The following is a 12237-nucleotide window of genomic DNA, read 5'->3' as shown; positions in this document are numbered from 1 at the left end:
TCTAAAATTGACAGCGCAACTCTAAATATATGAAAAACCACTAGGTTGTGCACTTTAAATGGGTGAATTGTATAGTATGTGAATTATATCTCAGTAAAGCTGTTACTGAAAAACAGAAAAAAAGTATTGATCGAATGAATGGGGAGCCGTTTTGCATAAGTGTTGAATGTGAACACATCCAAGAGCCAAATCTCAAGTAGCTGCCTCCCTGAGCAGGGACTAGTGTAAAAGCTCCTGCTGTGGGTGCAGAGTCCCAGAGAGCATTTTCCAGGCTGTCTGCCTCACATGGAAAGGTGCTGGCTCGGGTAGTAGATGGCCATCAGCTGTGGCTGGTTGGCCATCAGCTGTTACCTGTTAGTCATTAGCCACTGATATAACTGCTGTGGCTACGTGGGGGTTGGTTGGTTGCTTGGCAGAGAGAAGTGGACGGCAGGTTGCGGCTCGTGTGGCTTCTGCTTCCTGTGTCTCCAACCCAGCCGCCAGCGAGAATATAGTGGTATTTCCCCTCTATCTGTGGCTCCATTGGTGTTCCTTTTTGGCCTCACTATATCCTGCGTTCTGGTGTGGGGAGCGGGAGCAGAGTCTCTGCATGACACCTGCCTTCCAGCCTTTCTGCTGCCATGTCCCCCTTCTCAAACACTGGACTCCCTGTTTGCTACCCCTGGCTCCTCACTGCCTTCCAGTCTCCCCTCTTCTTTTCTGCTTAGATTTTTGTTTCCTCTTTCATATGCAAATAACCGCGTGGGACAGTTTACAGGAGCCCATGAAGGAAATGGGGCCTTCTTCGGTTAACTGGAACATAAGAGCCCAAAGGATCCTGGGAACATCTTTTTGGGGGAACACCGTTTTACAGTGGAGGCTCAGAGGGGTCAAGGACGTTGTTTAACCCGACACACTGAGTTGGTACGGGAACTGAAATTAGAATTCAGGTCTTCCGTTCACCTGTTCAGTATAATTCCCACAGCACTGCCTGCCTACCTCACCTGCTACATACCTACCTCCAGGCTGGAATGATCTCAAAACTGAAATAGGTGGAACTAATAAGGATCCCAAACCACATACTGAATGGCTCACTACATATCAGGCACTTTCTGTTTATTCTCTTCCAAGAATATTCCAGATAAAGCTAACATCCCATCACATTGAATTCCAAGAGATTTTATATTTTATTTTTTTGCACGTTAGTTTTATTAGTATGGAACACATGATATAGTAGAGAGATCACAGAATTGAGAGTCTGGAGATCTAGAGGCCAGTTCTCATTCTGTCAGTAACTAGCTGTACGACTTGAGCAGGATATTTAACAGCTCTGAACCTTTACTTCCCTCACTGTAAAATTAGGGGTTGGATTAGATTACTTCTTTACTCCCTCCCACCTCTCTCTATGGTTCTGTAATTTGATAACTGTAGGTTGGGATACAGACTATCAGCTAAGATGTGGAGCTCTTTTCAATGTGGAGATTTTCTTCCAGAGATACTTGTGGTAATTGAATCTGACCAGTATGAAGAATTCTTCAACAACATATGAACACAGAAATAATTAAAGAAGTAATTTTTGTGCAATCTGAGTATCACGTGATTTCGGGACATGACTGCTATGATAATAAGGGAATTAGAACCAAGATATCCTGAAATGAAGGCAAGAGATGCCAGACACTTTCATTTCTGATTTGAACTCCCACAACAACTTTATAAGAAAAGAAGTATTCATCCACTATACACATGTGAAAAATGAGAAGTAGAGAGCGAGCCAAACTTTCCCAGGGTCACAGTGACTTATGGATGCCACAGTGATGTGGCCCCAGGTCTGCCTAACTCCCTAACTTATGTCCCCCCTGCCCGCCCGATCTTTTGGCTTCCCAGAACAGCAACTTTCTAAATCATGGGTCAGGGATGGAAAAGTCCTCTATTTTGAAGTGTAGATCCTTGTCACTGTCATTACTTCTAATGCTTCAGTCCTTCCTATAAGATACTTAATCGATTAGGTATGTTCCTTGTTCGCAGCTAATTTCTAATTTGAGATAACCTCTCTGTGGCATTGATTGACCTAGTTTGGCTAGGCAGAGTTTGTGGTTTAAAGGGGAGTCAAAAGAAACCTATCGGATGTAATCATGAGTGAGCATCTGGAATCCTTCCTGCTACTTAAGGCTTTTGGACTTTCTGCAGTTGTAGACCTAATATGGGAACTGCCGGTGGGAGACCGATCATCTTAATAAGAAGGGACCGTTTCCTGGAGAATTTTTTAAAATTTGAAAATTCTTTCTGAAAGTGCCAAAAATCACAACAAACACAATTTGAAGAGTTCCTGTCACTTTGTAGCTTAATCCAGGATCCACAGAGGGGCTTTAGGTGACTTGTGAGGCTCTTAAAATAATACACACTATTTTGTGGATATGGGTTTGCTTTCGGGGGAGAGAATCGGTGATTTTCATCAGACTCATGAAGAACTCCATCAACCAAGAAAGGCTAAAACCCCTGGCCGGTTTCATGAAACCCCTGACCCCTATCTCTTAGGGCCATTCCTCTTGCAGACTTTGTGACGTCTTTTCCCTCTGGGAAGGTAAATCTGAGCCTGCATCAGCCACAGCCCTCACAGAGGCAGCCTAGTGGAGAAAGAGGTGTGAAGTAAGCAGATGAGATCTCCAATCTCCACTGCACTACTTTCTTGTGTGTCTGTATGTAAGTAGCTTCACTTGGGCCGATGGTCAGCAGATGAACGTGGGGACAGCATTCCTGCCTTTTAAAACATTGAAATACTGAGGCTCTGGCTGTAAACAGCCACTTTCCCATCCTCTTGGGCTGCCCCTAACTCTTCCCAAGACTCCCTCCTCATCTAGAAACTAAGAGGTTTTTGGAACTGAAATCTAATTCTTAAGTGTGATTCAAAAGGACCCACTGATGGACTAGACAAAACGTCTTTGTAAGATCTAACCTAACATGTATTTTCTCATTGACACATAGATTTAAAATATGCACTTTATAGCACACGCTGTTGGTGGCTAGCCTATATCCCTTTAGCACTTCCTGTCCTGTATGTGCCAGTGTCATCCTACTGCATGTACCAGAGGCTCCCCACCCGAAGGTTTTCTTGCAGGCCCTGCTGGTGAGGCAGACTGGAAGTGATGGAGTGTTAACCCCTTCAGGAGCTTGTCACCTCTCTGGTAGGACAATCATCCATATGAGGTCCTTAATAGCTAAGCCCCACTTTCCCACTGTGGTTGTTAATGAGCCCTGTATTGGTTCTTTTCTCCTACCAATCCCATTCTCCCAACTCCCAACCAGTGCTTCCTGGGGTCACTTCCCAAATAAACTCCATGCACCCAAATCCTTGTGTCCGGGTCGGCTTTTGGGAGAACCCAGCCAAAGACACACTTAAAAATAAATATTTACGTGTATGTTAATGAATACATAATATTTTATCAATGTTAAGGGAAGAAAAATTTTAATATACAATCTCCTCCCTAACATCAATAAAAAGGCAAATTGAGAAATGTGAGATTTAATATTCCACAGTGGGCTGTCAGCAGTTTCAAAGCCCAAAGATGCCTGATAAAACATGTAATTTATTCAACCTCATTTCCTATGATCCTCCAATGTTTGCTCAACTGTATTAATACTGTGGGACTCCTCTGCCTTAGTTGGAAACCCTCTCCTTAAATTCTTTTTTAAATTAACTAACAAAAATTTCTAACGAAAACCTCTGCCTCTGAAATGTATATCATCCTATATTGTTCTACGCTCTGGAAGGAACATGTGGAAGGAATAGTCCCATATTTCTCACAACACGAGATAGATTTTCCTTACCACTTTTCTCATCACCCTGTCTGCCTTTTATGAACTCTTCCCAGCCTTTCCTTAGCATTTATCTACTTGCCAGGAGAGATATATAAGTGAACATTTTTCATCCATGACTTAAGTTCTGCATTACCCATGGTTGCAAGATACTTTTCAAAATTTGGCCACAGGTACCCATACCAGCTCACTCCTGGGAAATCCATCTCTAGTTTTTTATGGTTGGTGGGGCTGCTATGATTACATTAGAGTTAGCACCATGCATGTGCTTTTCTGAAGGCGTGGATAAGAGGTTTTATCCACTGGTTTTAAAAAAGAGCAACAAGAAAGGGAGATGTTGATTTGATGAGGTTCTGGACTCTATTTCTCATTTTGTTTGTTTGTTTTTGTTTTACACTGGAGATATCCAGGAATAGTTAACACATGGGCCCTGCATTGCCCCAACACAATTCAAACAGAAGTCTTCTTTATAAGATCAACAATAGCAAGAATTCCTGCAGTTCTTCTTTGAGGTATATGCTAATGTGTTTAGTGGAGGGAGTGTGGGAAGAGAAAAGGGTTGTATGCCAACAAACAAGAGCCACAGTAAAGCTGTGTTCTTATCCATCCCTGCCATATTTCTTATGGCCTAGCTCAGACAGCTATTACCACAATGCTGCATAACAAACAACCCTAAAATTTGATGGCTTAAAACAATAATGTATTTCTTGCTTAAGTGTCTTTCCATTGGCTAGAGGTTAGCTGATCCAGGTTGGGTTCAGCTGGGTTTGGTTCCAAGCTGCAGGTTGGATCCAGGTCTGCTCCTCTTGTCTCTCAACCTCCTTGGAGCTGCAGAATATACATGGTATGTTCTTTTTATGACAATGAGAAGTATAAGAGGGAAGGCTTATTTCAAGCTTCTGCTCATGTCACATCTGTTTATCTCATTGACCCATGTCAGTTACATAGTGAAGCCCAAGGTCGAGGGTCAGGGAAGTACTCCACCCACAGTGAGGCCATGGCAAGGTTGTATATGTTGGTGTATAATAACAGAGTAGTGAAACATTGGGATCAATGATTTGGTCTACCAAATATCCTCATCTGGGCACCCCAGTACTTTAGACAGGCCATCAAATGGAACTACTACAGTGCCTTAGCTTTCTTTGTTCATATTTCTGAATCATCTACTAGACTGAGAGGCCAGGGCTGGGCTTTTTCATCTTTGAATCCTCAAGACCTAGCAAAGTACTTAGTACATAGGACCAAAGCAATCCAATGTGAGCACATGGATGCTCAATAAATGGGGTCTTTGGAATAGAGTAGAATTGAATTGAAATGACTTGAGGAAAGCCTTCCAAAATGTACCTTTAATCCACCCATTAGACATTTTTCTCTTAATACAGTATGCCCAAAGTACCTACAAGTTTCATTTGAATCTTCTTACATTCACAGTAAAATACAATTTTAAATTATCACCTAATCTTTCTTTTAAACATGAGATATTTGAATGGCAACATAAAAAAGTAATTGTGAATGTTGGCTTTCCCAGTTTAATCTCATTGTTCAATTTGGCCCCCCAATTCTCTTTTTATTCCTCTTTGGTAAGGACTATCATTCGTCACTCCTTAATAGTCAAAATTCTATAGTTTGTGTTTTTTTGTTAAATTCTTTCATTGTTCAAATTTTTTTCTAAACTGTGTGCTGTTATCTATCCCAGAATGCTTTGGTACCTAGTACAATAATTACATATAATTCATCCACTTCCATCTATATTGGTTTGCATAATCCACATACCCTTAAAACAACTATATTTAATTAGAGCTATGTGGCAGGCACTGCACTCCATCATATGTGTTATCTCATTGTGTGATGATGAGGCTGAGTATGTGGTATATTAGTTACCTCCCCCAGCCAGGCTGTCTGGTTTCAAGCCCACACACTTAACCACGAGGCTATATTGCCTCTAGAACTTTGATCCACAGAATGTTGACAAGAGCATGGACCTTTGGCAGGAGACCTTCTCCCTTTCTGGCACTCTTTGTGACCATAGGAAAAGCATTAGACCTTTGTAAGCCTTGGTCTCTTCTTTTGTATGTGGGAGCTCATAATTACCTTACTTACCATGCAAGGGGGGTGTATGTGGAAATACTTTAGAAATGTAGCACCCTGCTCAAATTCTAAGGGATCTCTATGTATTCACGTCTAGTGTCCTCTAAACTCCTACACTGACCATTCTTCCATCAGAAGTGATTTTATTTCTTTGTTTCCTCTCCAGATTTGCTGACAAGGTATATTTGATCTTCTGTCCTGAGAAATTTCATTTCCCTTGAGCCTGCCTTTTTGTTTGTTGAACAAACTGCACATCACTAGCAAAGTCATATTTTCAGGCTTTCTCGATATTTCCTGATTAATTTCCTCCTTGTCCTTGTGGCGTCACTGTTTTCCCAGGCTGTCCCCTCAGAAGAGCTGCAGATTGTGTCTGTTGTGTCTGCACTTGCCAAAGGCCAAAGGGAATTTGAGAGCTTCAGGTTTTTTAAGTTGATATTTTGTCTAATTGGCCCTAAATATTTGATTATTTTGAAGATAGCAGTCTCATGTTAAAAAAAAATTCTTTGACCTCAGTATTCAACCTTTTTGTTTGGGGCTTTTATCCCTCTCTTTATCCTCAATTTCTGGGAATATAATGGTGAGACCAAACAACACAGTCCCTGCCCCCTATATTTTACAGTTTTGCAATGTGTGTGTGTGTGTGTGTGTGTGTGTTTATGATTGAACTGGTACTAAGTGGTTCCATTTAACTCATGTTCGCCTAATAAGAAAACCACAAAGGCAGACCTTATATGTTAATGAAGCATTTGTGCCGAATGCTCATTGCTTGAGCCAAGGTTTCCTAGTAATTTGAAAATAATTTGCAAAGCCCTGGGAAAACTGAGCCATTGTTTGACCTGTGGTTGTGTAGGCATAATGTCTCCTCTCATACTCCTTGGGCTCGGTGCAGTTTAGTTTCAGCAAAACAGTGTTACCCATTATTTTAAATCAATGTTGTTAGTCAGAATTGTAGTGGTGTTACAGTTCCAGTTACATTAATTTGTAAATGTTTAAGGGTTTCAAAGATGTAGACAAGCTAGAATATAAGTAATATGTGGTCTTATGTTTGCATGTAATGAGCAATATTTTAATTAAATACTTTTGTTCAAGAGTGAACATCCAAAAGAAATTTTTTTCATCAAAAAGGTCTGTACATTACTCACATTTAAAAAAGACAAAAGCTTCAGATTTTTTTCTAAACCGTCATTAGTAGCAGATAACAGTGAAGATATATTCCTTCCCCACCTCTATCTTTTATTACATATTATATATAATATAGTTACCTATTACTATAAATAATGTGTATGTACATGCATATCACTGTATATACAATATGCATGCATACCCCCATGTTACAGTACAGAGTTACATACCCTAAAATATGTGTATGGTACTCTGGGGGATAACTTAAGAGATTTTTCATGGGAAATTGACTATAGCTTACATACTGGATTTAGAACCCCCATATATGATGTGGCTCAACTCCTTTAGCATTTGTTTTAATATAAATTATTGCTAGTCAGAATGTAAAATGGTAGAACCACTTTGGAAAAGTTTTGCAGCTTCTTATAAAATTAAGCATAGACTTATCACAAGACCTGGCAATCCTGTTCCTACATATTTACCCAAAGGAAATGGAAACATGTCCACACAAAGACTTGTATACAAATATTCATAGTGGCTTTATACATAATAGCTAAGACTTGAAACAGCCTAAATGTTCATCAATAGGAGAATGATTTTAAAAATGCTGCTATGTTCATACAATAGAATACTATCCAGCAATAAAAAGGAATGAACTGATGCACAAAACAACATGGACGAATCTCAAAGCCATTTTGCTGAGTAAAAGAAGCCAAACCTAAAAACACACATACTGTTCATATGATTCCATTTATATGAATCTCTAAAAGAGACAAATCTGACTTGTCATGACAGAAAGCAGATCAGTGGTTTCCTGAGGCTAGAGAGAGTATTAACTGTGAAAGGGCACAAGAAAAATTTGGGAGATGATGAAAATATTCTATATCTTGATTGTGGTGGTGGTTATATGGGTATACACATTTGCTAAAACTCATGAACTGTACACTTAAAGTTTTGTTTTATGCTACTTATATCTCACAATGTTGACTGTAAGAATGTAAAACAGTTTCCAAATTAAAAATAAACAATATTTAAAGTGTTCATCATCGAGCTAGATTTCTTTGAAAGATATGCTATGATTATCGCCATGGTTCATGCACTGCTGACATTTCAGTCTTCCCTTGTTTCAGAAGCACAGACGCAGTGCTTACGTGTCTTTTCTCAAGTGACAAAACCAGAGGCAAAGGTCAGTCTAGGACCCCTGTCACTTTGCCTTCAGCCTGGTTCCTGGATTTCTCATCGCCATCTTTGTAAATGGTTTCCATGCTTTCTCAACTAATAGCAAAATAGACCTTCAACTGGCTATCCTTGGGACTGAATTGAAATGTCCCCCATTTCAATTCAGAGCTGTCACACAAAGGGTGGTTGTATATGTATATATGGTTATACCTAGTTTTTCATTAGACTGATAATTAATCTTAATTAATTTTCTAGAATTGCCATTCTATGCCTGCCTTATTTTGCAGGAGTCCCTGGACCCAAGGTAACTTACTCCAACGTTCCTTGTTGCTGGGTTTGTCTGTGAGCCCAGCTGTAATGGAAGCTGTTCTGACTTTCATGTCCCTTGGTATGGGAAGGTAAACTGCTCAGAGCGTCGTATGCCATCTTTTTCCTTGCTTGCTGTCTTCTTCAGCAGGGAGGACTGCTGACAGCTGAGCAGGCTGCCTCATTAGAATTCACTGGGTGAGCTGATTCTCCGTTTAACTGATGAGGGAATTCTTGCACCAGGGGGTGGGGGACAGGTTCATTCTGTCAGAAAGCTGCTTTCTTCCTGCTTTGCTGTCGGTGGGAAGGGATGGCTGGTAGACAATCTAAAATAGCCTGTACAGGAGATACAGGAAACACCAAACGACTCTTCCACCAAGAAACAGTGAAAATCATTTCCCAAGATCTGCTTATTTCAGCATGTCACATGCGTCATACCTTCCTTTTGAAAAAAGGCAACTATACTTTATTCCCCTCAGAGAATAGAAAGTCTATGCCAGGTTGGCATTCCTTTATTCCTAAAAGCTCCTTATGCACAGGAATCTTGGTCCTTCACTAAAGGGGGTGGAGAAAGGAGAGAATGTCCCGTTAGGTCACTGAAACTTTAGCATTCTGCCTGTGATCACACCGTGGAAAACATCTTTCCACCATTGATTTGTCTGACATGTTGCAGAGCAAGACCTGAGTTTCTACTTTACCTTCAAGCATTAAACTTTATAACTACAGGAGGTCTTCAAGATCAAGTCAAATCCCTTTGTTTCATGAAGGCAGAAGCCAAGAGGTGACATGAAAAATCCCCTAGTTGCAGAACAGAAGACTCTTTGAGGTCCCTTCTGATCCAAGATCCTAAAGACCACGTTCTTTTTTTTAATGGAGTAAAATTGGTTGATAATATTATATGACTTTCAGGTGTACAACATTATATAATTCAATATCTGTATACTCTATTGCGTGTTTACCAGCAAAAGCCTAATTTCCATATGTTACCATGTATTTGACCCCCTTTACCCATTTCACCCTCTCCTCACCCCGCTTCCTCTCTGGTAACCACCAATCTGTTGTCTGAAGACCATATTCTTAATGAGGAAGGTTGGCCCTCTCCAACGTCAAACCATGATGATTCCAGGTTATAGACTCTAAAGCAATTGCTCCTCTTTGTTTTTAGCTAGGTTTGAGCCAAGTCAGTTTTTGATGATGGTATGGCAAACTGAAGAGCATGGGGACATGTGTACGGTGATTTGAGCTCTTGTCTCAGAATCTCTGAAGACCTTTGCCCTGTGCTTGCAGCTCTATTGGAACAAGATCGATTTTCCATGAGATAACAGGAGGTATCAAACGGTGTATTTTTTTTTTCAGAAGAGGGAGCTGAATAGCCTACGACAGCCCAAGTTAAGTATAGTGTAAGGCAAGGGTGTTGGAGAGGCTTGTGATATAAAGAGTACAGGAGATTTCCTCTCTCTCTTTAAAAAGCCTGTCTTCTTTTTTAACTTTCTCTTTCATTTTCCCTTTTATTTTCAAACTAATAAAAAACAAACCACATGTTGGTTGTAAAAAATTCAGACAATAAAGAAATGCATTTTCTACCAGTTATGTATTGCTATGTAACAAACCGCTCCAAAACTTAGTGGCTTAAAAAGAAAAAAAAAACATGTAGTTTGCTTTTGAATCTGCAATTTAGACAGAGACAACGTGACTTTTCACCTCAAGATGCCTAGGACCTCAGCTGGCAATGACTAGAAAGTGTAGGGGTTGGCTGGGCATTTCTCTTTCTTTCTCCATGTAGTCTCAAGTGACCACATGTGGTCACTTCATGTGTGCTTTTGGGCATGGTAACCTCAGGACAGTCAGACTCCTTACGTGGCAACTGACTTCCCCACAGCAAACATCCTTAAAGACCTGGCAGAAGCTACAAGACTTCTCATGACAGCCTTGGAAATCCCAGAATATCATTTCCCTTGCATGCTATCTGTCAACTGAGTCACCCAGGTGAGTGCAGATGCAATAAGTCGGGTATGGATGCCTCCTCTTGATGAGTGAAGTAGCAAAGAATTTTTGACCATCTTCAATCTACCACATGGTCATACTTACAAATGCTTAGTCACGTGCCATAGTGGTAACTTCTTACACTGTGGTGCACATTTGAACATGTATATTCTCTGAAAGTGTAGATTTCACTATTCCACATATAAGAATCTGTGCATTGGGATCGGGGTTAGATTTTGTTTTTGTTTTGTTGGGATGTGGTAAGGAATGGGAGGGGAGCATGCGCTATACATTCTGCAATTCTGCTGTGAGCTTTTGCTTCTTCCCATCCCAAAGCCCTACTTCAACAGTTCGGTTCTCTCGGGAGTTTTATCTATGGCTGAGCACCAAAAATTCCATGCTGAGTTTTCTTAGTAGTCTTCATGGTGCTCTGAGTAACTCAGAGAATTATAACCACATATATCATCTCATTTTCCTGCCCAGTTGCCCCATGAGGTCAGCATAGTGGAATTCCATTATACTTACTATTATCAACTGATAATATTGCTAGCCCCATTTTTTCAAATGAGTTCAGAGAAGTTAAGTAACTCATCAAGGTCACTTAACTAGTAACTGGCAAAGCCCAGCATCAAATTCTAGTTAGCCGGATGCCCAAATCCAAGTCATGAACCCCTTCTATTCATCTTAACTTTATAGAAGGAAAAACTAAAAATCAGAACGTCATCTGGCCTGTTTCATTTCCCAGAGTGGGTGCAACAGGCACAGAAATATGACCATCTGATTCTGATATCCTGAAGTGTTAACCTCTCATGAAGTGTGTTTTGGGTTGCCTATAGCAACAGTGTATTGCTGCTTCCACTTGTGAGAACTATTTCCAAGGCTTAGCATATTGAGTACTCTAAGAGCAGTGGGAACATTACTGAGGGGAGAAGGCTGGAAAATTCCAGTGCATTTTCTAACAATCTAAAAGATAAACTGAGAACAAATGAGTTCTCAATTTTGAGTGGAACATATATAGTTTAGAAAATAGTTAAATTAAGCATAGACACAAACACAATTTCAAGCCATCATGACAGGGTGGTTTTTTGTATTAATTGCTACTTCCCTCCCATTAGAGTTATGAGGAAGCTATGGATGCAAAATTGAGCTGATTCTGGAGCAGGTTCCCTTTTTCTTTTGTCAACTGTTTCTTCATTGTGCTTTGATTTGATTCAAAATTTACATGCCACCAGTTCCATCTAGATAGGAGCTGGACTAGTCAGGTCCCTACTGACAAGTCAAGCCATTGAGATCAGGGAGCTTTCCGGCCTTCTGTTAGCCACTGTGCAATGTTCAGACCAGAGACCTTCTGCTTTGTTCTGCGTGGACTTCCCCAGCTGTGTTTCTATTGCCCTAGCTCTTTCTATCCCCATGCACTCTTGCTTAAATCCATGCAGGGCTGAAGTGTAGTTCTCAGTACAGCCACAGTCTACAAAGTAATGAACTCAGCTGGCGCCTGCTGCAAAATGCTTTCTACAAAAATTTCTGCCGCCTCTGGTTGTCTATAAATGGCCTTGGCCCATGGATGTCTGCCATTGCTAAGATGGAATGAGTTTGGGTAGACATCTCAGGCTTCAGGAGAGAAAAGAAGAACTTTAGTTCAGAATGCTGCCTAGAAGACATTCCCCCATTATTCATTAATCTTTCTAGCTATAGCTTGCTCTTTTGTTACTGTATTCATTCAACAAGCATTTTTTTTTTTTGAGGTCTTCTTCTATGCCAGGCACT

This window comes from Rhinolophus ferrumequinum, chromosome X (genome assembly GCF_004115265.2).
Source record: "Rhinolophus ferrumequinum isolate MPI-CBG mRhiFer1 chromosome X, mRhiFer1_v1.p, whole genome shotgun sequence".
Classification (NCBI taxonomy): Eukaryota; Metazoa; Chordata; class Mammalia; order Chiroptera; family Rhinolophidae; genus Rhinolophus; species Rhinolophus ferrumequinum.
The sequence above is the reverse complement of the archived record's forward strand: the minus strand, read 5'-3'. Positions refer to the sequence as shown.